This window comes from Equus asinus, chromosome 25 (assembly GCF_041296235.1).
Source record: "Equus asinus isolate D_3611 breed Donkey chromosome 25, EquAss-T2T_v2, whole genome shotgun sequence".
NCBI classification, from domain to species: domain Eukaryota; kingdom Metazoa; phylum Chordata; class Mammalia; order Perissodactyla; family Equidae; genus Equus; species Equus asinus.
The window spans coordinates 29,132,652-29,159,173 of record NC_091814.1 but is presented as its reverse complement, the minus strand read 5'-3'; the positions used below and the strand labels follow the sequence as shown (position 1 = coordinate 29,159,173).

At 45.2% G+C, this 26,522-nt stretch overlaps 1 long non-coding RNA gene across 1 annotated transcript; it reads left to right on the top strand.

The window, feature by feature from the left end:
* The first annotated feature begins 21,705 nt into the window (after positions 1–21,705).
* Positions 21,706–25,726, top strand: LOC123280858 (uncharacterized). The gene is made up of 5 exons (XR_011498161.1): positions 21,706–22,056; positions 22,135–22,283; positions 23,182–23,278; positions 24,277–24,454; positions 25,129–25,726. It is a non-coding gene; the product is annotated as an uncharacterized lncRNA (long non-coding RNA).
* Positions 25,727–26,522: the final 796 nt, after the last annotated feature.

Below are 26,522 nucleotides of genomic sequence, written 5' to 3'. Positions count from 1 at the left end.
GCTCCTACTGTGTTTAGGGCACGGTGCTTGGTGTTAAAGTTCAGAGAGAGATGAGGCAAGATGGTGACTTGAAGGAGATCACTGTAGCTGGGAGATACTGATATGTGGAAAGATAAACACAATGATAGTATTATGTATTGAGCACACGTGTGCTGGGTATTCTCCTAGGTGTTTTATAAATGTTCATTTAATTCTTCCAACTACGCTGCATGATAGATGTTATTTTCTCCCTTTCATCATTGTGATTTCAAAGGCTCAGTATTAAGTGCCTTGTCCAAGGTCACTCCATATCCAATTCAGGGACAAAATTGGACCTTGACTTCGGCGCTGGAATGAGGCCTTGCTTTTTCCACCTGGACGTGTCCCACTAAGCTTTCTTCATGAGTGTGTCATGGGGGTACTGCTGAGCTCATCCATTTATATTTCTCCCTGGACCCAGGACAATTTTGGAGGCAGCTGTTATTAGTGGCTTAGTCTGTGACTTTGGAATGGACCTTGTAGGGACTTGAAATGATTCTTGAGACTTAAAAATATCACTGTAGTAATTCTGTGGAGAGTGGGGTGGGGGGCAATAATAGACCTGGAGAGACTGTTCGGGAAGCTCATCCTGTACTTCAGGCAAGGGAGGGTAGTCGCTGGAATTAGGGCCCGTCTTCCACTCTGGAAGTTGCCAAGAGGTATAAGGCATCTTTTAGTTTGGAATGAGCACATGTGTAAGTAAAGAAGGGAATGGGCAGCTGTGAGGTAAGCGAAATGGAGGAAAAGTGTGGTCTTGTGACGTGAGTGGGCGAGAGGAGGGTTTATATGTAGGCTTTTAGTATTTTTTTTTTAGGGGGAAGGAGATAAGAGAACTATAGATAATGAAGAAATGACAGAGAGGTAGGACGACCCGTACCCCAGGAGGCTTTAAATACCAGGCTCGAGAGACATGACTTCATCTTGCCAATAGTGGGGAACAAAAATGTGTGTTCCTAGGGGATGATATAAATATATATATTTACATAATGTATATATGTGTCTACTCACACACACACACAGAGTCGTGTATTAGGAAGAGGAAATGGATAAGAGCTGCTGTAAAAATAGAAAAGAGTGCTGAGGACTAATGCTGAAGTCCAGGTGTGAGGACCTGAACCAGGACGACGATGGCGGGTGTGGAAATGAAGGGATGGATGTAGGAGAAATTACAAAGACTCGATACAGCAATCTGTCTTGTGTTCTTAGGGCCAGGCTGCATTTGGGAAGGAGAATCAGAAATTGAAAGCATCAGAATTAAATAGCCTTTGCTTCCAAGGAGCTTGTGTCTTAGTGAGTCATCGCATCTCATGTGACAAAGCTTTAAACACCGCCTGTTCGAGGGACACTCTAACATGTCAACTGCCTGAGCTTGAAAGCTAGTTTAACTTGCCTCATCTCTGTGTCTGGTCCTAAGCTGTTCATCATGGGTTGGGCCCTTAGCTACACTATGTCCTAACGTCCTATGTGAAATTCTGCCTTTTTAGAGCAGCCCTGATACCTTATACTAACTCAGAGTTTAGGAAGCATATTATTAGGCTGTCGATTTTTGGCAGTTTTAAGGTCTGTTTGTCTAAAATGATGAGAATGAAACTGTGTCCATATGAGCCCCTCTGTGAAATGAGAAAAGGGCTGAGTGGGATGCTGGTAAAGGTTATGAAAACATAGACCCTAGATAATTGGCAGTCTCAGCAAGCTAGGATTAGGAGGCCCTTTTCTCCCTCCCAACCTCTTCTTGGAAATGGAAGTTGCTGAAATATGAAAACTTGAGGCAGGGATTCTACCAGTCAGTGGTGACAAATTCATAATGGGTTTCCGAGGCTAATTAGATTGTTTGGGATATTAGCAACTTCCTTTGTGTCCTTAGGCTTTCTGTCAATGCTTACTGCCTATATTGTGATCACTTCTGTCTTCTACAACCCACCCCCAACCCCAGGTGGTACCCTCTTGCTTTTGAGATCCTGAAACAAACACTGCATCTGATTGACTTGAATTTCCAGGACATAGCATAGTGCCTGACACATTATAGGTGCACCGTTGACCTTGAATGAATAAGTGAATGAAGGAAGTTGATGTCACTGAGTATACACTGCTTCTCTACTCATTACATTTACCTGGGGGTAATGCTAGGAGTGGGATCCGTATTCTGCTTCTCTTGCCCAGCCCAATTGTCATCCAAGTCGTGTTGGTTGTAGTTCACAAAACTGTTTTGTGGAGAGAATGTGATGTTTAATGACTTTGCCCTCCTAGCCATTCCCTTGGCAAGATGATAAAGATTTTTATAGTGTTGGTCTCAGTTTTCTTCTACTGAAGGTGAGCTAGCCTGTGGCCTGAAGCTGGCTTTGTAGTTGTGCGATTCACCTACGGTGAATACGTCAACGCCATACTCATTTGATGAGGCTTAGCTCATCAAATACTAGTTTCTGCCCCTGTCTTCCAACTCTCTCGGGGTTCTTCTTCCTTCAATTGCTGTAGCGTCATTTGATTTGTAATCTTAGCATTAACTGGGTACTTGTTTTAGCATAGGCCCCATAACAGGCGGTTGAACTGTCTTTTTTGCAGTGCTGGCAGAGGGCCTAGCCATAGTAGCTGCTCAGTAAGCACGTGTGGGGTTCATGGAATTCAGCAAGGGTTTGGTTTGTCAGGGTGAGGCTGACATTCTCAGTGTCCTGTGACTGTCAGGTGCCTCATGACAGTGATGCCTTCTAGTGATTCCTTATTTCCTCTTTCCAGCAGTAGCTTGCAGTTGTTTTTCATTAGAAATATGTCTGAAGCACACACTTGAGGCTGCTGACTCACCTCTTCTACAGGAGAAGCCTTGATGCATTGGATCTGCCATGTGGGAGATGCAGTCACTCCTCTCACCTCCCCACGGCAGTGTACTCTTTTCTTCATGATGGTCTGTTTACTCATCGCTCAACAGGGAGGCCCAGGTCTGAGAGACTAGAATGTGGCATGGAAGAGTTCTGACTGGTTGCAGGGCCAGTCCTACACTGGATCAACAGCCTTGAACAAGTCACTTTCATCTCTTTGTCCTTCAGTCCCCTCATCTGTAAAATAAGGGGGTTGACTTAGAACCTGTATCTTAGAGGATCTCTGAGGTCCCTTCCAACTCCAACACTCTAATTGTACTTTAGTTGTAGTCTTCTCATGTCTTCTGCAGACCATGCCCCTTTCCCCAGTGAAGTCACATTCCAATTACTTAATGCCCATATCCTGGTTGACAGATCAGTTAGAGCAAACAGCCAAACGCAGCAAGACTGCACGTGGCGCTCACCATGCTCCGGGCTGTGGAAGGTGCCCTCTCCCTTGGAGGCATGGGAGGAGCGGCCTTGTGCTCTTTCTTCCCTTAGCTGTTCATCGACATGTTGCTCAAGTGGAACCCATGTAAACAGAACTTATTCATTACTTGTCTCTGTTCTCAAATGTTTACACCTTTTGCTGCTGTGAAAAAAATCTTTTAAGTCTTATTTATCAATTTTTCCCTATTGCAGCCGAAAGAGGAGAGTTTCGAAAAGCAGTAGAACCCTATAGGGTCACATTCTGCAGAAAGGCACAGGAGAAAACAAAATGCGCTGCAATCTTGGATTTTGTAGAAATTCAAGCAGGAAGAGGCCTCCGTGTGCTTGACAGTGCCAGGGGTGTCCAGCAGGCTAGGGGCTTTGCCTTAAGGGGCGGCATTTGTTGCCCACTGTTCAAGGGTTAACCCTTAGCCTTGCTGCCGCAGAAACCTAGTTTTCTATGGCGACAGTGCTTTGCAACCCAGCTGTACCTTAGGATCACCTGGATAACTTACAGAATGTAGATGCCCACTACCCCTAGGGATTATTTCACATGTCTGGGCTGGGGTCCCACCATCATGGTAATTTTAAAAGCTCCCAGGTTATTGTCGTGTGCAGCCAGGAGAACTGACATACACTTACAATAGGGACATTTATGAGCAGCTCTGGGATATTCAGATGGACAAACCTGATTTTAGGCCAGAATGCCTTTTTATGGATTTAAAATGAGATATGTAATTGAATGAGTGACTGGATGTACTTGTGGATGCGAACCCAGCATTTACCTCCGGGCAAGAGAGTTGGGGTTGGAGCAGCATAGATCTGCACCCGAAGGTTGGCTGGTGTGTTGAATGGCAGCAGGCCAAGAGGGTTTGAGGTGTTTACCCACATGATGGTGATGGTTTCCCCCAGTGAGGCCAGAATGTTGAAAGTCTGCAGGTCAGACTGTCCCCCGCCTACAAAATATCTGGCTGGACACAGCCAGCGCTTGCCTTTCTATGTCATGCGTGACCGTGTCCAGGGCTCAACAATGTCTCCTTCCCCTTCCTGTGGTTCCTTCTTTCTCTGCCTTTATGCGTGCACACATTCTGGTACCTGGCGTGTCTTTTGGGCCTGGGAGATTTTCTCTCTTCCTCCTCTTCTTGCCTGCTCTCTCTCTTGCTGCTCTCTCTTGCCCTTCTCCTCTCTCCTACTCCTCAGATATTTTCCGCCTCAGACCTGAATCAGCCATTTCTCCAGAAAGACATGGTATCTTTTAATGCAAAATGGTGTTTCTAGACCACCATCTGGGCACTTAGGATGCTAGCTTTATTGGGTTGACCGTTGTTTCTAGACCTTTTTCAGTAGACAGAGCTGAGAAAACTACATATAAAGAGGGACTGTGAGAATGAATGTGGTAGATTTAAATGTACTGGTGAATCCATACTGATATTTCCAACCAGAATTCACGACTACAAGGGTTTTACTTAACCTCTCCTATCATCTGTTCTTTCTTTCACACCAAGACTTCTGGTTTTCAAGTACATAGGGAATGACAGAATTGAATATCCCCTAATTACTCATTTACTTTATCTCACACTACACAACTGGCAGTCTCAGAATAACAACACTAATACCAGCATCAAGTATGATACTGAAAACAGTCCCCAAACTTTCTTTGCATATGCTGTCCCTATCCTCCACCGTTTAAAAAAAAAAAAAAGGTTGTACTAGATGATTGTGGTAGGCTGAATAATGGCCCCTCAAAAGGTATCCGGGTCCTAACCTCTGGAACCTATGAATGTTACTTTAAAAGGTGAAGACTTTGTATACGTGATTAAGTGAAGGATCTTGAGATGGGAAGATTACCCGGGATTATCTGAGTGGGCCCTAAATGCCATCACAATGTCCTTATAAAAGGGAGGTTACACGCAGAAGAGGAAAAGACAGCGTGATGGAGGTGGAGATTGGAATGATGCAGCCACAAGCCAAGGAATGCTGGCAGCCACCAGAAGCTGGAAGAGGCAAGGGATAGATTGTCTCCTAGAGCTTTCCAAGGGAGGGCAGCCTGCTGGCACTTTGATTTCTGTCTACTGAAACTCATTTTGCACTTCTGGCTTCCAGAACTGTGAGAGAATAAATTCCTGTTATTTTAAGCCACCAACTTTGTGGTAATTTGTTATCACAGCCTTGGGAAACTAATATAGTCATGTGGCCATTACGTATAATAATCTCCGTTAGTTCCTCAATAACTACATATTTAATACTGACTAATACTTATATGCATGTCTCGAGTCATTTTGGTCATCTCACGTTCATTGTCTGGTATCTTTTGGAAGGGATCACGGGAACATTATTCCCTGATTTTTTTTTTCACATGTTGGCAACCTTTTGTCAAAACCACTGGATACAGAATCCTTCACATTTTCTTTATCTTAAATGTTATTACTCCATCTCTTTCTGGCATGAAGCTTGTTGTAAGTCTGATGATAATCTAATTTTTTCCCTTATAATTTGTATATTGTTTTTCTTAGATGCCCAAATGATCTTTTTCTTTCAAGTCCAGTAATTTTCCTAGAGTATATCTTGATATCCATCTGACTCAGTATTCTCAGGTACACAATATGCTCTTTCAACATGAGGTTTCAGATATTTTCTTCTTTGGGAAAGTTTCCATGAATTGTTTTTAGAATTCTGTTCTTGCTTTGGTTTTGTTCTTCAAGAAACCCTCTTAACCGTATGTTGGCTCTTCTCTGCCCATCTTCAGTATTTGTCACTTTCAAATCCCTTTGATCTCTTTGTACATTTCTTTTTCATTTTAAAATCTTCCCTACTTTTCAGTATTTGTTAGGTTTATTTTTTCTTGCATTCCTTCTAGTTTAGCTTTCATTTCTAAAATTTTATTTCTGATTCTTTCTTGAATTCTGTCACTTCATTTCTGAAGTTTCATAATTCTAATTTGTTATTCTTTCTTACATAATTTAAAATATTTTTAGCTCATTTTGAAATCACATGTTATATTTTTCTGTTTTTGAATATATATCTTTTTGGCATCCTTTCGTTGTCACATCTCTAGAGATGATATTTTGCTCCTTCTTCTTTTTCTTATAGAAGTGCTTATGGAGTTGACTTGGGTACTTTTCTGTTAATTTTTAGGTGAACTTGTTTTCCTGACTTTTTTAAAAATGATGATAGGTTCAGTGGCATTTTTAACTTGACAGTTCCTCATCTGTTTTCATGTAGATTAGAAAAATGTGGTGGCTCAGTTTCCCTCTCCCACTTCTTTCTCAGCCTTCTCTTTCCTCTGTCTCTGTTCCTTATCCTCAATTTTGGTTCTACTCCCAGTGGTTTCTCCTCAGTGTGGGATCCTATGCTGGTGAGTCCGATTTGAGAGTTGGTGGATGCTAGGGCTCCAGCCCGTCAGACCTGACGGTGGACCCCTTGCCCTCCTAGTTGCAGCTGCAGCTCTGCGATCTTCCCACTGTGCACTTTGGGGAACACCTTGGTCCTTTGGCTTCTCCTCTTTCAGGTTCATCATGTGCCCCATTGCTTCCTTTGTTTCCTCCCACGTGGGCACCAATATCGTGCTGGCTGTTGGAGATTTGTCCCCATCTGCTGGTATTCTGGGGTTTGGGAGGATGCCTTGTCACCAAATTTTGTTGAATGTTGTCCATGAATTTAAAATTTTTCTGTTTAGTCACTCTATTTTGGTAGGAATTGCAGAAGGTCCACTAATTATACTGCTACCATTTTCCAAGAATTGGGATATCACCATCTTATTTTCACCACAATAGGGCACATTGGTGACTGGGAATTAAAAGTTTTTTTTTTTTTTTTCCGCATGGAGCAGCAAAATGTGTAAATATTTGAGAACAGAGACAAGTAATGAATAAGTTCTGTTTACATGGGTTCCACTTGAGCAACATGTCGATGAACAGCTAAGGGAAGAAAGAGCACAAGGCCGCTCCTCCCATGCCTCCAAGGGAGAGGGCACCTTCCACAGCCCGGAGCATGGTGAGCGCCACGTGCAGTCTTGCTGCGTTTGGCTGTTTGCTCTAACTGATCTGTCAACCAGGATGTGGGCATTAAGTAATTGGAATGTGACTTCACTGGGGAAAGGGGCATGGTCTGCAGAAGACATGAGAAGACTACAACTAAAGTACAATTAGAGTGTTGGAGTTGGAAGGGACCTCAGAGATCCTCTAAGATACAGGTTCTAAGTCAACCCCCTTATTTTACAGATGAGGGGACTGAAGGACAAAGAGATGAAAGTGACTTGTTCAAGGCTGTTGATCCAGTGTAGGACTGGCCCTGCAACCAGTCAGAACTCTTCCATGCCACATTCTAGTCTCTCAGACCTGGGCCTCCCTGTTGAGTAATGAGCAAACAGACTATTATAAAGTGAAGAGGGCTTTTGTCGAGTAAATTGAAGGGTATTCACTCTTTTGTTTTAAGAAGTTCACTGTTTCAGCTCGTGGGTTTTCTTAAAATAGAAGCACACATAATTGGGTGTTTGTGTGGAGTAATTGAGGGGCAGAACAGAGGATTTCATCAGCAGTAGCACTGCTCTCCCAGGGCAGAATCAACAGCAGAACCTGAAGGCCTGATTTCCTCAGTCTCAGTGAACTTTTCACGCCACCAGGTGATGAATCTAGTGTGTGTTTGACATTTCCAAGAAAAGGAAGTATTTCTCTGAAAACTCTCTTATTCGTTGTATAATAGTTTACGACTGACTTAATAAATTGACATTTATTCATCTAGACATATATTCCCTTGATGGTCTTCCTGTTTCTTTGGCCGAGGAGATAGTAGTTCACATTTGAATACCCAGGGCCTGGTACATGATTTGTGTTACATATATTTGCATTGAGTGAATCTGTTTGCAGAAATGGGATTAATACATAAAAAGCTGAACAGACTCAAATACCATGCATTGCTGAGTAGTGAGTAATACGCCACAAATCCTGAGAAGAAGGTGCAGCATGGGAAGCCTTCCTGGGTGAAATGGTGAGGGGGTGTGAGTACTAAGCCCTCTTCTCCTTTGCTCATGGGCACAAGCCCTTTACTACAGTACTGTGATAGTAACAGCAAATGGGGGAAGACTGTAGGAAAAGTGTATTTTGCCATCAGAGAAAAACGGTTCCTTGAAGAGAAGGAAATATTCATCTACTTCTTTCTCATCTCTTACTTCTGTGACCCCTACCCCAGCCTCCTTTGTGGTTTCTCAAACACTTTCCTTACTGTATTTGGTCTTCTGATCCTTTATTTGAGATAGTTGTTGTTTCCACTTACAGGTAGGGAAATTAGGTCCTAGTCTCTAAGTGTCATAACATCCCTTGGCTAGTGACAGGCAGTTCCACTGGGGCTCTAGAGCCCCTGCTGTCGTGCATGCCAGCTCTCAGAGCTGGTTCTGATAAAATATATCTAACCCCTCTGAGTAGACGATAAGTGGGGATGTGCCAAGATAAGAAGAGGATCCTGAAAGATAATTTCATTATTGCAATCAGTAGGTAATTTACTGAGTTCTGTGGCACGTCAGGTCCCATGCGAGGTTTTAGGGCTGCAGCCTTGAACAAGACCCTGTTGGGTGCAAGGGTCATGTGATGTACTGTGGTATCCTGCAAGCTTGGTATATCCTGTGGACTTTCAGAATTATCCAGGAACAGATGTGCAAAGGGGACTTTTTCACGTGCAGGCAGTGTTTTTGGTGGCGAGGGCTTTAGGTGTGTATTAGGCATTTAATCTCTCCCTCAGGCTATGTACAGATTAGTGGAGCACATACTGTGGACACTTCTGAAAAAATTAAGCAGCCGTACAGAGTTATGCAATATGAACGGGGCCCACAGTGTAGTTTTTTGTCTTCTGGGACTTGTGTTTCTGCTAAGTGTGACCCAGAAGATGCACTCTAAGATTCCTCTGGCAGCCCAGTTATTCTCTGACTGATTAAGGCCTCAGTAGGTGTAAAGTGCTCATCATGACCTTCCTGACCTTCCTCAAAGCGAGTTATATCAGTGTACGTATCGTAGGAGAGACCTGTGCCAATGGCAGAGTACGTAGCTTGGCTCTCAGCTGATGGGTGGGACTGAGTTGTTACCCCGCAGGAGGGGAGGAAGGCCTTGGCCTACTCTTGCCTCACCCTGAAGGCAGACTTGGCTGTCTGATGGGGTGGCCCTGATGGCATCATAAACATGGATTGGTTCTGCTCCTTCTTTCTCGTCCTCGTAGTTCCACTGACTCTAATCTTCCACTGGGACAGCAGATGGGTTGGCCGGCAGGGTGATATTTGCTTGTTTTGCAGACTCTGGTCTCATTTAGGTTTTGGTGGAGTGTGTCGAGTCAGCCTTGGTAAACTCTTGCTTGATTCATTCTTCCCCTGGAGCCCACAAAACCCGTCAAACAGAATTAGAGAACCAGTCCCTAATCATGCTTGTTAGGGCTAACCATCAACACAGTCTTGTGGATGGATGGATGGTTTAATAAACATCCGCTGAGCATCTGAGCTGAGTCTCTAGGTGTGTCCTGGGCTTGTCCTGAACCTGGCCGGGAGGTGGATGTGAACGCGTGGCAGATTCTTGGACATTTTGAGGCCGTCTCTTCCTTTCTTTTGATTTAGTTGACACCCAGGCTTGAATGAGTTTGGTGATTTATTCAAGATCACACAGCTGGTTTGGGATTGAGCCTTGACTTCTGTCTTGTTATGGTCCCTTCCAAACTGCTCCAGCTGTCCAGGTGTGGGTGGGGATGAGCCAGGTGTCGCTGTCCATTCCAGCTCTAAATCCTGCACGAGGGAGGCAGCTACAGGTCATCTGCTGCTGCTCTCAGTGCTTCTGGGAACATGGTCTGTTTGCTGTAAGGGGGACCTAAGGAAGGGGTGTGAAGCAGCTTTCCTTAAGTCCAGTTGAGGCTCCACCATGGGATTCTGCAGGGGTTTTATGTTGTGAACGTGAGTCTGACCTAACTTTCTTTTTTCATAGCTCACTGCAGGCTTCGGTAAAAATTCTAGGAGCTGTGGCATCAAGACTTATTCGAGTTTCTTAGTGGAGACTGATTAGTGACTTAGGGATGGGGCCTGTGGGTACTACATGGCATTAGAAGATAAAGTTGGGAGACAGAGAAAGAAGGTTAAATCATCTTTTGTCCTGTGTGTCAAGTTCTGTAGGGACCTTTTTAGACCATTAACCCACCTGTAAACAGGGCTCCTGAGAGTTTGGTTATTTGTGCCACAGCAAGATGGAGGACCCTGGTATTTGGAGACCTTTTTTAGTACCAGCCTTGACGTGAACTGTTTGCTAAGATTTTGGGCAAGTCATTTCACCTTTCTCAGCTTTAATTTCTTTTTTATTGAGTTATTGATAGGTTACAATCTTGTGAAATTTCAATTGTACATTAATGTTTGTCAGTCATGTTGTAGGTGCACCACTTCACCCTTTGTGCCCACCCCCCACCCCACCTTTCCCCTGGTATCCACTAAACTGTTCTTGATCCATAGTTTTAAATTCCGCCTATGAGTGGAGTCATACAGAGATTATCTTTCTCTTGCTGGCTTATTTCACTTAACATATTCTCTCAAGGTCCATCCATGTTATTGCAAATGGAATGATTTTGTTCTGTTTTGCAGCTGAGTAGTATTCCATTGTATATATGTACCACATCTTCTTTATCCATTCGTCTGTTGATGGGCACTTAGGTTGCTTCCACGTCTTGGCTATTGTAAACAGTGCTGCAATAAACATTGGGGTGCACAGGACTTATGGGATTGCTGACTTGAGGCTCTTTGGATAAATACCCAGTAGTGGGATGGCTGGATCGTATGGTAGTTCTATTTTTAGTTTTTTGAGGAATCTCCATACTGTTTTCCATAGTGGCTGCACCAGTTTGCATTCCCCCCAGCAGTGTATGAGGGTTCCTTTTTCTCCGCAACCTCTCCAACATTTGTTGCTATTAGTTTTAGATATTTTTGTCATTCTAACGGGTGTAAGGTGATATCTTAGTGTAGTTTTGATTTGCATTTCCCTGATGATCAGCGATGATGAGCATCTTTTCATGTGCCTATTGGCCATCAGTATATCTTCTTTGGAGAAATGTCTGTTCATGTCTCCAGCCCATTTTTTGATTGGGTTGTTTGATGTTTTGTGGTTGAGTTGCGAGAGTTCTTTATATATTAAGGATATTAAGCCTTTGTCAGATATATGACTTGCAAATATTTTTTCCCAGTTAGTGGGTTGTTTTTTTGTTTCAATCCTGTTTTCATTTGCCTTGAAGAAGCTCTTTAATCTGATGAAGTCCGATTTATTTATTCTTTCTATTGTTTCCCTTCTCTGAGAAGGCATGGTGTCCGAAAAGATCCTTTTAATACTGATGTCAAAGAGTGTACTGCCTACGTTTTCTTCCAGAAGCCTTATGGTTTCAGGTCTCACCTTTAGGTCTTTAATCCATTTTGAGTTTATTTTGGTGAATGGTGAAAAAGAATGGTCAATTTTCATTCTTTTACATGTGGCTTTCCAGTATTCCCAGCACCATTTGTTGAAAAGACTTTCTTTTCTCCATTGTATGCCCTCAGCTCCTTTGTCAAAGATAAGCTGTCCATAGATGTGTGGTTTTATTTCTGGGCTTTCAAATTTGTTCCATTGATCTGTGCACCTGTTTTTGTACCAGTACCATGCCTTGGCCTTCTCCCGGCCCACAGGGTGGCCAGTGTTTCTGCGGAGCAGGGGGCGACGATGCCTCTGGATGCCAGGGTTTGTAGAGTGCAGCCGGCCTTCTCCCCTCAGGTGATGAGTTTGACTCGAGCCTCCACAACTAGTGTCCCTGCGCAGAGTTGGCTGAGTAGCGCGGCACTTGTGCGAGCAGGCACTTAGGCTGGTGCCCCAGAAGGCGTGAGCCCCATGCCTCTTTGGCTGTTTTCCCAGACTCGGGAGAGCATCCTGGGCTGAGGGCCTCCCCGATCGGGGAGACGCGGCCCGCTGGCTCAGGAAAGCCAGGCCGGCGCTTTCACGAGACACCGCCTGAGGTCTCCTGGCAGATTGCTCTTCCCGTCTGCCGTTGTCACACTGAGGATGTGGAGGTCCCTGGGCTGGGACTGGACACTGGATTCCCAAGGGTCGAGTGGGGATCTGCTTAGTGTGACTGGCCCCGTGCGAATTTCCTTCCAGGCCAACACACCGATCCGGAGGACGACGGGGGCGTCCAAGACGGCCTGTGTTGCAGGTAACTCGGAAGAATCCCGGGACTCCATTGGAAGGGGCCATCTGGGCATCTCCGATCGAGGGAATTCAGCGAGCGCTGACTATCCCCGTTTCCCCCATGCACGCAACCGCCAAGTGTCCCTTTCCCAGAGTGCTCTGTGTTTCTCACCGTGGTCCTCAGATGGGCCAATTCCGTGATCTCGCTCCAGTGTGGTCACGTGCAGTCAGATGCCGGAGGTGTGCTCATCTGTCAGCGGATGGCGTGCACTCTCCCGTTCTCTCTTTGTTCTGTCACCCAGCGGAGGATGCATGTATGCCTCTGCCCGGTTGCTGTTCCCACGGTGGCAGCTATTTCCTGGCCAAGACAGTCATTCGTGACCAAAGTCTGCATCATGCCCCAGTAGGGAGAGAAGCAGACCTTGCAGCTTCCAGATTTCTAGGAGTCGACAGTGGTGCCAGAGCCAGGCAGGGTTCACTTGGCAGCTGTCTGTCCATTTTCACATTTCATTTTTATTTTCTCTTTCTGTCTCTCAGATACCAAGATCTCTGGAACTAAGGAAAGATATTACTGATTTGAAAGAAACCACATCACAAAAAGTACCATTTTCACTTGATGAAAAAATTCTAAAACAGCAAATCAATTTAAAACCCAAACAGAACAGTGATGGGATCCTATGCTGAAGATCAACATCACAACCACAAAGCACTCCCCAAGGTTTTTACTGCAAAGGCTGGTTTGACGGGAAAAATCCCAGCCCTTCGGCCTCCAACTGCACTAAGTCACTGAGGAGACCCACACACGGTTATGAGAGACCTTAACCCTTGCTGCTCTCAGTTCCCATCCTGCACATCAGCGGAATCAGGAGCAACTGGCAGAAGACAACATGACAGACCGGGCGTTCTGTGCCACCAGCTGGGTTGTGCAAGGAGCAGACAGCACTAACTATGCAGTGCTCTTGCTGACAACGTTTAGCCTGAATTCAGTCATGAGGTAGTCCTGAGACAAATGCAGAATTTAGACCACTGCACAAGACAACTGGCCTCACCTCTACAAACAAGGCAACGTCACCACAAATGAGATAACAAAAAGGAGAAGAGACTTTTGGGGTGCTAAACAACTAAAAAGATTTCTTTAGTCCTTTGGATCCAAAAACCTCTCCTCACCTTTTGTTGTTTTTGGTGGCGGTGACATTGCCTTGTTTGTAGAGGTCAGGACAGTTGTCTGGTTCAATGGTCTACATTGTGTACTGGTCTGACCACTTCCTCATGACTAAGCTCAGGCCGACCCTCTTGCCAAGAGCCCTACGTAGTTAGTGCTGGGTGCTTCCTAGTGGAGCCCACCTGGAGACTAAGAATGTCCGGTGTGTCCACCTCTGTGACTGCCGTACTAGCATGGGTCACGTTGTCATGGAGGGGCCTACGAGATCTGTTCATTGTAAGGGCACATTTTTTCCTTTCTATAATGAGTAAGTAATTTGGTGAGTGGTACTTTGAGAGTGTGTGAATATCCTCTTTTCTAAAGATCTTTCCCTAAAAATTTTACCATCCATTAATGACCCCTCCTGTGTGTCAATTATCATAATCATATTTGTACATTGAAAATTTTCTAATTCGGTCTTTCCTATAAACTTGTATTTGCTGGCATTGTGCCCTGAAAAAGCACATTACCTCCCCCTTCCATAGCATTAAACTTTTGTTTTGACTATCACTGTGGACTCGTGTATTTTTTAAATTCAGTGTTATAAATCATTATCATCATGAATCGTTGGGTGAATATAAATATAAATTAATATAAATATTCTTTCTCTTCTTCATATTTATATCCTAAACTCACCCATATCTTTTGGCCCATATTAACCATGCACAGTACATTGTATTTACTATATTTCTTTCTCTACCTTTTTTTTCTAGAGAACATGTGATTTCTCGATTCATTGTAACGTTTTTATACAGAATATAGACTATCTTAATTGATTTGTATTGAGAAAATGGTTCCCATTGTACAAGCAACTCAAAAATAAATAATCAGTCTGCAAACTAGCTTTTCGCCACTGAGGAAGTCCTGGCTAGGACCTCAGAGATTTTTAATAAGCTTGATACATAATTACTCAATGTATGACATTGGTATTAAGGATATTTTTAATAGCACTTGAAATCATTGCAATATGACTTTAAGCTAGTCTCTTAACTTTTATTAGGTTTCAATGACCTCAGTTTAAGAAGCATCTGGATAACTTTTTTTCCTGCGACAGAATATGCTTTTGAGCTCCCTCACACAGCAACATCATCCTGCAGTTTGTATGGGGGTGTGATGGAGGTGGGATCCCAACTTTGAAAAGTCATCTGCCCAGTCCTTCCTTCACTCAGTCATGAAAGCTTAATGGAACACGTGGAGGTTGTAGCCATCGTCACCCTCGTGAAACCACCAGCCTAGACAATCCCAGCAGAGTTACAGAGACACACATATCAGGAGGACGTCCCACATTTCAGTCTCACCAACCGTGGGTAGGATATACGTTAGGAGATGACTCTGTCTCGTGCCACACCTCTCTTCCTGACCCCAGCTGCTGTGCCACTAAACACCACTGTACATGTGTGGCGTATATTCTTTCTGCGCCTGGTCAGGGCCTGTATTTTCCCACATACTTCAGACAAACACAAACATAGGTCACTGGTGTGTGCCTACACAGGCAGACCCGGCAACACTGTTGCATAGAAACTGCCTTTCCATCCACTCCTGTTGAATATATTGCTTGTCCAAAGGCAGATACAATTACATCATCTGATTTACTACATGTATTCATGCAGATATATGTGAAATTTTTATATGCCTTTGACAAGTAGAAGAGATCCTATGGAACTGTAATGAAACTCGTAAGTTACATACACAGAATTCAATTTTTATAGAAAGTAAAAATCAAAACAAACTACACATATCAACGGAAGTTGAAGTAAGTAGATAGAGATGCCAAAATTCACTTCAAGTTATATGAAACCCAAAATGTTGCTGTGGGGGGAAATGGAGTCAACATTATATGGGATATGTTAAGAATAACACTGACAGGTGGTTGGGATAGATATCTTTGGTCGAATTAACTTATCACAAGCTAAGTAGAGTATATTCTCAAATTGACTCCACACTCTTCGAAGGGAATGAAAAACTGGTAGAGAGTAAAAGAAAAATGAGTAAAGTTTTACATAATTCTTTGAGGAAAAGCATGGAGGACAATTCAAATTGAAACAGATTGATGCATGACCTCAATAGATGCCTCAGTAAAAGAAAGATGCTGAGAAATGTGGCTGCCTCAATGTTTTTCTCTGCACCTCCGAGCCTGAACAAGGAGAAATTCTCAGATTTGAGAAACTGGACGGATCAGCACAGGGAAGCCAAAAGCTGAAAGGGGCTGAGAAGGATGGTCTCCTTCCTTAGAGACCTTCACAGAGGATCAGGGCAGTCTTGGAGCTCCAGCATAGAGAGCCTTGTGCTTTGTGGTCAGCGACTCTACGGTGGTGTGGGGTCTGATAAAGCTTCCTGACTTCCAGATGACCTCATTTTAGGGGACCTTATTTCCACCAGAAGAGAAGAATCGCAGCCTCCTCACCTCCAGCGTTATTAAGAACAACTTTGTTTTCAATAGATCGGTTTGTTGTTCACTCATTTCTCCTCCCACCCACTTTAGGACCCTCCTCTTCCTCCTCAAGGCTGTATCTCTCCTTGCCTCCCACCCACAGTCATCTCCAGGGCCCATATGACTAAGGAAGTGGTTAACCAGACGCCATGCAGTAGAGCCGGCTCTTCTCGTGGGAGCTGCCTTTGTGGGACCATGTTCAGATGGGGCCTCTTTAGTGACCTGACCTATTTAAACCATTCTTTCCATTCAGCTCATCCACATGGATTTGGAGAAAACTGGGTCATTGATAAGATGCCTCATGCGTCTCTTCTTCATCTCTTTCCATAGAAGAGGGAGTAACTATGCTCTTCCAAGAAAATATTCTGGCGGCCAGCCCGGTGGCGTAGTGGTTAAGTTCGCATGCTCTGTTTCATCTGCCCGGGGTTCACAGGTTTGGATGCTGGGTGCAGACATACACATCACTCATCAGGCCATGCTATGGAAGCACCCCACAGACAAAACAGAGGAAGACTGGCACAGATGTTAAGCTCACGCTGAATCTTCCTTAAGCAATATGAGGAAGATTGGCAGTGGAGGTAACCTCAGGGCCAATCTTCCTCAACAACAACAACAACAGAAATCCTCCCCTGAGTGCTGAGAACCTCCAGCAGTAAGAGGAGAAGAGATAAACCAGAGCTGGACAGAAGGAGCTAAAGGTTCAGATGGAGGAATCTACTCTGGGCCCTCCTGGTAGGATCCCTTCTCTGAAGGAGCGAAGCTTCCTGCCAGAAGCCACCAGGGACAAAGGACTTGCACTACAACTGCTGAGTCCTTCTCCCTTGTTTGGTTTGCTGTATAGGTCTTTACTTTCAGGTAAAATTCACTATACATGCACACCAAGTACATAATTCACATTATAACTTTTGAGGGCCCTGGGCACTTTGTCTTCATGGGTCCCTTCATGCATAAACCATTAAAAAGTATATTCTACCACTGTTGGTATAAAAAAAAATATATTATTACTATTATATGTGAAAACATTGTCTTTGACCTAAAAGAACACTGCTTTTCATCTGATTTTAAAATAAATTCAAACATTTTCCTGTGCCTCTGGCGTGGATCCCTATGGCCCCCTGTTTGCCATCATGAGATGGAGGAGGAGGGGGGGGGGGGGGGGGGGAGGATGTGGGAAGAGTAGGAGGGCAGAGGAGGAGGAGGAGGGGTGAAAGGAAGAGGAAGCAGAAGAGGATGGAGAGCTCAATACCAAGGAGATGCAATTCCCTGGCCCCAGAATGGCAGCCCCTGTCTCTCTGGAACTCCCCCTTACCAGATTCTGCACACACACCCCCGACTCTGGTCTCTCCTCCTCCAGCCTCCCTTCTACCCACAGGAGCAGCCTCTCATTCCTCCTCCCACGCCCTGATCCTGAGGATTCTTTCCTTTTCCACTCAGTCTCCCCAGGCTTAGGCCCAAGTCCTTCACCCAGAGCAGGACTGTCCCCTCCCAACCACTGGCTCTCCAGGCCTTTACTTGCCAAGCCTTGTCTTGTAGTTCTGGAGAGTCCGAAGCATAAACACCTCCCAGGAGAAAAGGAAGTGTGGGCCAGGTCTCCTCATGGAGTCATGGGTCCCACTGCTGAACCAAATCCAGCCATCCCAGTTCATTCCAGTTGGATCTGTGAAGACATCAACCCTGAATGAGCGGGGAGAAGGGACACAGAAAACACACTGATGAGTACTTTAACATGTAAGCTTCCATCTGTATATCCAATACATCACCTGCATTCAGTTTTGTTTTATTCCATTCATATGAACTGGATAATCTGCATGCTTTGCTTTATACATTTTCTTTTCTTTTTTCTTTTCTTCCTCAGAAGTCTTGGGTAGGCATAACACAGGACCCCAGAATTCCACTCTTTGTTGTGTAATCTACCGTGCCCAGGACACCTGCACAAGAAGGACCATAGCCTTGTTGTGTGAAAGATCCACAGACTGTAAACAACCAAAATGTCCACCATCAATAGAATGGGTAACTAAATTGTGGTCTATTTCATTAGCAACCACAATGGAAGAATCACTGATGATTGTTAAATCCATAATTCTTAGTGAACAAAGCCAGGCATGAGAGAATATATGCTATATGATTACAGATTAAAATCCAGACCTGTGAGGAGTGTGTAATAAACAAAATTATAAAATACGTGAACAAAGAATGAAACATCACGAAGATAAGATTGAGGTTACTGCTAAGGCCAAGGAGGGAGATGTGACAAGGAAGAGGCATCTGGGAAGCTTCTGGAAGCCTCGTACGTTCTAGGTATTGATCTAGTTGGGGGCTATGTTAACTTATAGCCATACATTTATGTTTTATGCAGCCTTCTGCATATTGTGTTTCACAATTAAAGAAAAAATATCATTCTGTCACTGTACATCATGCCAGGAAGCGCAAACTATGCTAAGTGAGCAGCTGGGTTATCTTCATCTGCACAACACTGTGAGGTGTGGGGCACCATTACAGCCACGTGACCCACGAGGAAATCATAGGATGTAGCCCCTTGTCCCAACCAGACCAGTGGTGGCACCAGGACTGGAGGAGGCCACGTCTGACAGAGACAATGCTGGCAACCACAGCCCTGACCTATTGTCCCTGGACCAACAGCGGTATCTCTGAGGAGCTTGGAACCCAGTCCATTCCAGAGCCATGGAATGAAGTGCCAAGCTTTTTGGGGTAGAGGTAGGAATAGAGAATTTTCCTAACTCGAGGAGGCTTTCAAAGCAGGAAGTGTGTGTGATAACCATGGCAGAGAAGGGAACTTCCGAGTTACCCCCAGGGATTATGTGGGCCCGTTGGGCAGAGCTCCTCAAGGGCAGGATTGCCAGAACATTCCAAATATCTCAGAGCCCTTAGACAAGCAATGCCCAAATGCAGAGGTGAGGGGATGGTGGCCTCCAACAGAAGTCAACAACCTGGGAAAGAACATACAGCCAGAGAAGAGGCAGAACCTACAGAAGATGGCCTGAGGTTCCCAGCAGCCACTTTCTCAGGTGTCCCCAAAAGCTCACCCTCCGTGGAAGCACATGGGAGAAACACACACACACTCCCTCACGGAGCGACAACAAAGGGAAAAACAACAGCTGACGCCAACAGTAGCAAAGCAGCAGACAGTGGAGACAATGGACCTAGCCAAGGCTGTTCCTCCTTTAAAGTCTGTGGTAGGCTTCGCGCGACATACAGGAGAGAACCTCACTGTCCACAGCAGGGAGTCAGCGGAAGAGCTAGAGTGGTAAATTTGAAAGGAAGGAAGAACAGATGGGGAAGAACCAAAAAGTAGAAAACGGAGCTAGAAGCTCGGGATCAAGGCAGCTCTCCTGGACTCCCAAATAGAATAAAACCCATACACCATAACTCCCCCCCACATATTACAAAGTCAATGTGGTAGAGTCAGGAAAATGGCAGAGAGAAGAAAATATGAGGGATAATCGAACCAGCTTACCCTGAGGAAGCACAGCCATTTGGGGGATATCTGGGGAATTTGAAAACTTGCCTTCTCCCGCCTGGCATACCCTTATATTCCTTACGCCGTCCACTCACCTTCTCTAGAACCACCCCCAGCGCCCTGCCCCCTGGAGCCCCCCAGAGCTCCTCTACACAGAACTTGCACTCAAATTCATGCAACAGTCCTTGACTCGGTCCCAGTGGCTCAGGAAGTCTCCTAGAGCAGGAGTAACGGACGTCTAAAGAGCTGGCCCCGGAGCCGCGTCATCCACATGAGACACGCCCCACGCAGGACAGCGCCGGCGTTATTTCCTTCCGGCCCATGCCCCGCCCCCTGCGCACAACTTCCCCGCCCACTCTACCCTCCCAGCCAATGGCGGTCAGCAGACATAACAGGAAGTGACGTCCTCACCCTCCAGGTTTAGGCTGCCTGTGAAAGGTAAGGCCTCGTGTCCGTTGTTTTCTCTTCATCCAGAGATAAACTTTGAAAACGGGCTCGAGCTCTTGAAAATGAAAAGCACAATAGTAGCGTAAGAACAACAACAACAAAGATTTGCAGGATCATGCCGAGGACGTATGCTAGAGATCAGAGCAAAAATTTTAAGGGACTAAAAGGGGAAGAAAGCTACTCGCAAAAGGCGGGTCTGGTAAGTCCAGGTTTGAGGAACAGGATTTCCAGGAACAAAGAGCAGTTAGCACAGTCACAAGCTCACCACGGAGAAGGCATTGGGAGCAGCATCCCACAGTTTAGTGGGAAGAGGCAGGGAGGGAAGGGCCACACACCTTTGTGGCAGGAGACCCCACAGAGCATGCCAAGTCCTCCATGCCTTTGGCCTCGGCTGCTGGGCACCAAAGCCAGGTAAAGGCCTTTGCTACAGGATCCAGAGAAAAACATTCTAAAACACTATTTAAACTGGGTGGGATAATGACATCTTTATTTTGACTAATCTCTTTAAGAAATTAACACAATTTAATTAATTGTTTTATTGTGGTAACATTAGTTTATAACATCATGTAAATTCCAGGTGTACATCATTATATTTTGACTTCTGTATAGACTGCATCGTGTTCACCACCGAAAGCCTAGTCGCCGTCCGTTACCATACACACGTGCCCCTTTACCCTTTTCGCCCTCTCTCCATCCTCTTCCCCTCTGGTAACCAAGAGTCTGTTCTCTGTACCCATGAGTTTGTTAGTTTATCTCCCACATATGAGTGAAATCACTTCCTTTTGAATGTGGGTACATGAGAGTACTGTAACTTTGTCATCAAGAAAAAATTCCAATTCTTATGATATCACGTTATGGTAGCTACAGATATGTCCACAGGATTCTTGGGCTCTTTCTCTGGAGCTGGCCAAGTGTGCCAAGGCAGAAGAGCCCTGGCTGAGGAAGCTTGGGGCTAGAGAGACGTTGTCTAGAGGATCAGTGCCTGCCTTCAGCGGGGTAATCCATGAGCTCCTTCATCTGTTAACTGAAGGGTTGGTGGTTCAAGCCCAGTTGGGCATACTGGGTTTTGACCGATTCCAGGTTCTTTTCAGATATGCTTGGGCTGCACATTGTCTCTTAACTAGCTTGTCTCTTAACCTTATCCTCAATCTCCGTACTTTAAATCAGACGTGGAAAAATCCTGCTTGAACTTGCAAGGTTCATGTTAGTTACTGAAGGGTTTTGGTAGAAAGAATTTTGTTTTAGGGGTAAAAGCAAGTTTTGGAGTTCCAGAGCCTACGTTTCTTACAGACTGAATAATCTTTCTTCCCGAGGCTGGGTTTTTACAGCTGCTCGTTTCTGGAAACCTGATGTCAATACCCTTAAGTTAAATCATCGGGAACACACGTCTTATTGGACAAGTTGCATTTTTTATTCCTTGCAGCCAGAAAAAACACACCCCGTGGTCTAACCTATGAAAGGACTTGGGCTTCGGTTGGGTGATTTGGAGAGGATGGGAGGAAGCAGAGTGTGCCCCCTAGTGAATAGTGTGGTCCGCACGGGCAGTTCTATGATTGGAGTAAAGAGGTAACAGTCATTTCCTATGGAAAGAGGAGGATATTTGGGATTTTGTAGATTGCACAGTGACCTTGCCTTTGTCTGTGCCTGGCCAGAATTATGAGGTAGCATTGTTTTGTCTCATTTTTATCTAGATTTCGGAGTAATCTTGTGTGAGGCTGATGTTCTACGTCTGAGGTGATTTCCGACAGGAGAACTAAACAGTCAGGCTGTGTGTCAGAGCAGTGCAGCTGAGCAGCAGAAGCTGGTATTTTCTATCTCACTGGAAATCCCTAAAATAGAGAAGAAGGCAGAACACTCCAGTCTCACAAGCTGTAGGGGCAAACCTGGCTGGGTAACAGTGTGACTTTGACGAAGTTTCTTGACTTGTCTGTGGCTCAATTTCTCCTTTGAACATGTGTCGGATCGGAGTTCTTCCTGCATGGTTTGTCCCAGGTTTACAGGAGACGTGCGGGTGAAGCGTGGAGCCCAGAGCCTGGCACATAGTGAGTACTCAGCACATAGTCGCTCTTACCTTCCCTCCCTATCAGCATTTCTTTGATCTGCCTTGTTCTTTTGAACAGCTGCGGGCCCTTTCAGGGTGCGGATGGAGCGTCACGAGTCAAGGTTCTCCAACTGAGGAACATGAAATTGGTTCCAGTGTCTATTTTTACAAACAGTGCTGCAGTGGACCTGTGTAGATCTGTATTTATACATCTCCATCACCGCCTGTGTAAGTGTTTCTCTAGTATATACTCCTGGAAAGAGAATTGCTCAGTTTAGAAATATGTTTGTACATACCTAATTTTTGTTTATTCCTGCCCTATGACCTTGCAGCGAAGCTTTACCAATTCGTATTCCGAATCATTTAGGAGAATATTCTTGTCTCCACCCTCTTGCCAACACTGGATAGCATTTATTTTTGCCAACACCTATCACTTATTTTTGCCAACAATTAACCCCTTATTTAGAGATTTACCCAGTAAGTACTCTCATTGGCATAACTTATCTGACATCCTGGAAAAGCTGAAATCAATATGATTTTTCTCTATGCTCTTCTGTTTTCTGACTGCTGTGTTCTCTCAGATGATCTGGGCCAAGAGCAGTGCAAACATATCCCTCTTACTTGTTGGATGCTACTGCCTGTGGGTTCACACGCTGTTCTGGATTTTGAGGGTGAGGGGCTGGTTCACAGGAGAGGTTTGAGGTTGGGCTTACCTAACTTCCCTTGACAGAGAGGCCAGGCTCGAGCAATTGGGAACTCAGTCATTCTGAAAAGTGAGGTTTCCACGATGGGGCTTGAGAAAAATACAAATTGGTAAACAGAGACGTTTGATTTTTCATTAGAATGAGACTTTAAAAGATAGATCTTTTCTGTATTCCCAGTCCAAATAAGTGGGGAGGTTGCATTCGAAGGACTTTGTCTGGGGAACTTACTCTAGCGGCGGCTCTCTTGCTCTCCTTGAATTGGTTCGCCCATGCTGGTAACTGGCATTTGCTAGAACACCTTGTCTGGTGAGTTCAGGAGAACAAGGAGCTAAAAATAATCTGCGGTAGGAAACAGAGACAGCTGATGGATTCGTAGACAATGTTACGTGGAGTTAAGTGTTGTATCCTCTTTATTCTTTTAGAGGTCTGCTTGGTAACGTGAAAGAGACGTTCGTCCAGTGCCTGAAATACCCTTCACAGTGTGTTCCCATTACAAGGGCTTGGGAATAGTCACCTGAAGTGAGCACACCATTTCTACTGTGGTCTTTGATTTTTTTGCTTTATAGGGATTAGCATACATGTTTCTGAAAATTGAAAAGTCAGGAGAGTAGAGGTAAGTATCTGAATTAGTTCCTTATTGATGCATATTAACAGATTACAGAAAGAGTGGTGTGAAACATCACACATTTGTAGTCTCACAGTTCTGTGGATCAGCATTCTAGAATGATGTGGCTGTGCTCTCTGCTGACAGAATTGGTCGGTATGTCCTCCCCACCTGAGTAGGTCTGATATTGATCATGTTGTGGTTCTATGTCACCTGAGAGGCTGCCCTCATGATCCGCTGTTTATCCCTGTCCCTCTTTATTAATATGATTTCTAGCAGTCACGGCATCTTTCAGCTTACCAAGGTGGCTTAGGAGAAAGCCTAGCTCTGTGGAGCCCCAGAATTGACCTCTGCCATATGTTTCTCCAAGAGGAGGCTAAAATAACAGAGGTCTTCATCAAGAAATGACCCCTATGAGGGCTGACATCCCCCAGTGATCAGAGCAGAGGAGAAAATCAAAGGACAAGGGAGACGCTAAAAGTCCAGACTGGGAAGCAGAGTCCTCTTTGCGTCCCACATCACTTAGGAACTCTTCCTGGACACGGGGACGTTTCCCATTGAAAGGTGACCTTGGACAAGGGACTTGCTGTGCTCAAAGCTGAGTCATTCTTCTTACCAATGGGAGTCTCAGAGTCTCCATCCTAGGCTTTTTAAAATTTTTAAATGGTGAGGCTTTTTCCTTGTATGAGAATCTCCTTGGAATTTTTGTCTGAAATGCAGTTTCTTGGGCCTTGTCCCCATAAGTTTTGAACAAGCACCGCGTTGACTCTGACGTAGGGGTTCTTTAGCTCTGCAGCTGGCGCCCAGGGGTTAGAGCCCTGTCTGCTGCTTGATATCACGTTCAATCATCCAAAACTGTAGTGGTCAATGCAGCTTCTGTACTTTACATTATACATTCTTCTCTATTGTACAGGGGATAGACGTGCTCAAAGCAGGCAATGAAATCATCCACTGAAGCATGTGTGGTCCACGGTGGAGCTGGTGTTTGAATCTTCCGCTGCCTTTCCTCAGGCTGTGCCTTTATTGCTTCCGCTCACACCTGGAATAGGATTTGAGTGGAAATGTGATTGGAGTAGAAGGCATCAGGGAGGGTTAGTTATTCTTGGAAACTGTTATTTACCCATTTGATAAATATTTACTGAATGGCTTCTCTGTCAGGCCCTTGTGGAGGCACTGGGGAGATGGGGCGAACGGGTGGACAGAGTGCCCGCTCTCTGGAAGATGAGCTTCCGGCACGAGAGCCAGACATTTTACAGATAATCATATCAATAGATTTTAATTTTGGCTGTGATAAATTTTATTTAATATTTCTGTGTTCCTTGGTCCCATGGTGTCAGCCAGGTGTGAAAACTGACTGAATGTTAATAATAGGACTAAAGAACTGTGGTAAAAGATTTGTCCCTGGAAAGGTTCTTCAGCCATTTTTGTTTGAAGAGTGGAAATCCTCATGTTTGATCCATTGGCTCCTGAAATTCAGCCGTGGGTTCCTGGAGGGTGTGGCAGGCACTCTGGACGGGAAGCTTGTGGCCAAGGCTTACGTGGGGGCTCTGCTGTTGTCAAGCATTGAGGGAGTGTGGGAAAATCCCCTATTCCCTCCGGGCCTCACTTTCCCCATCGGGAAGATAAGGTTGTTAGTCAAATTCTCCAATGTCCCTTCCTGTTCAGTTTTCTCTGAGTGCATGGGAGACTGCGATGCGTGTGGAATGTGCCCTGGGAACTGCGGGTGAGACCTGGCCTTGGTCCCTTCTCTGTGTGTCTCCTGTAGGAGCCTGAGCTGAGACCACATCTTGAAAACACAGAATTGAGGGAGCAGATGGAAGAAAGAAAGTCAGCAGGCTTGGAGGATGATGATAGCCCCAAGAAGATTAAGGTGCTGGTGGAGGAGGTGGTTGGCAAAGGAGGTGAGAATAAGGACAAGTTGAGTTCAGAGAAATCAAGGGACACTGAGGAATGAGTACAGCATCCTCCACTCCTCAAGGAGCAACCTAAGCTGAGCAGTGAGGACTGAGAGAGTAACTTACTCCACAGGGAACCTGTGCAACAGCCAGGGACACCCAAGGATGGATCAGGTTTGGTTTCTCCTGCTGGGGAGCACCAATTCCAAGAGGAGGAGGGTGGCACCCCCGAGTCTCTTCGCCAGACCCCCCGGCCCTGACCTCAGTGCTGCCCTCACAGTGGACGCCCTCCAAGTAAATGTGGGCTTAGAGGGATAAATGGTGTTTGGAGAAGGGTTGGAGATGTTCATTCTTACCTTAAGCAGTTGTGCCCTCGAGTCAGGAGGGGCCAGGATAATGGGACCCTTGCATCTGAAGCAGTGATAGTAATATTCTTTTGCATTTATAGTTGAATAAAGCTTTAGCCACAATATCTCTTAAATATTTGTTGAGTGCCTCATTTTCCTTATGCTGTGATAAGGACTGGGAGTTCGCCTATTGGTAATATTTCCCTAAGGAAATCAAAGCAGTGAGAGGAAGAACACAAACAGATGGTTTCAACAAAATGCTAGGTCTCCTCAACTGGGGAGTTGCGGCAGCCCAGATGATGGGAGGGTAGGCCAAGGCCATCTCTTCCTAATGACAGAGTGAACCATTGTCAGGAATCCCTCAGGACAATCCGTTCTTCATCAGAGCTCACCACAGGTGAGTGTCCTCAGACATGGAGAGTGTAGGGCAGACCCCATCCTAAGCAAGGTGATTTGCTACATCTTGGGAGAAAGCAGAGCATCCCTGACAGGACATCGGGGACAGGAGTGTTGTTGAGATGATTGATGACTTGCAGCCGCTTTTGTTGAATCCATTGCACAAATGTTGCTGAGAGCCTCCTCGAGTGCTTGACTCGGTGCTAGGGGTCATGAACGCAGAGATGAATCAAAATTATCCCAACTTCCTGGAGCTCTCGGTCTAGCACCAGGAAGTCATGAGAAGTGTAGTGGTGGTGGATTCCTTGGAGGAAGTGGCCAGTGCTACCCAGAGATGACCTCAGTGGTTTTCCTGGACCGCCTTCTGCTTTTTCCGACAGCTGGATGACCTGTCCTGACCCACGACCCTGAACCTCAGCCAGATTGCAGCCTCTCAGAACCAATGCTTGGACTCCATGTTAGCTCCAAGCCCTCAACACTACCAAAGTCTCCACAGGAAACAGCTGATGTCACAGCTACTG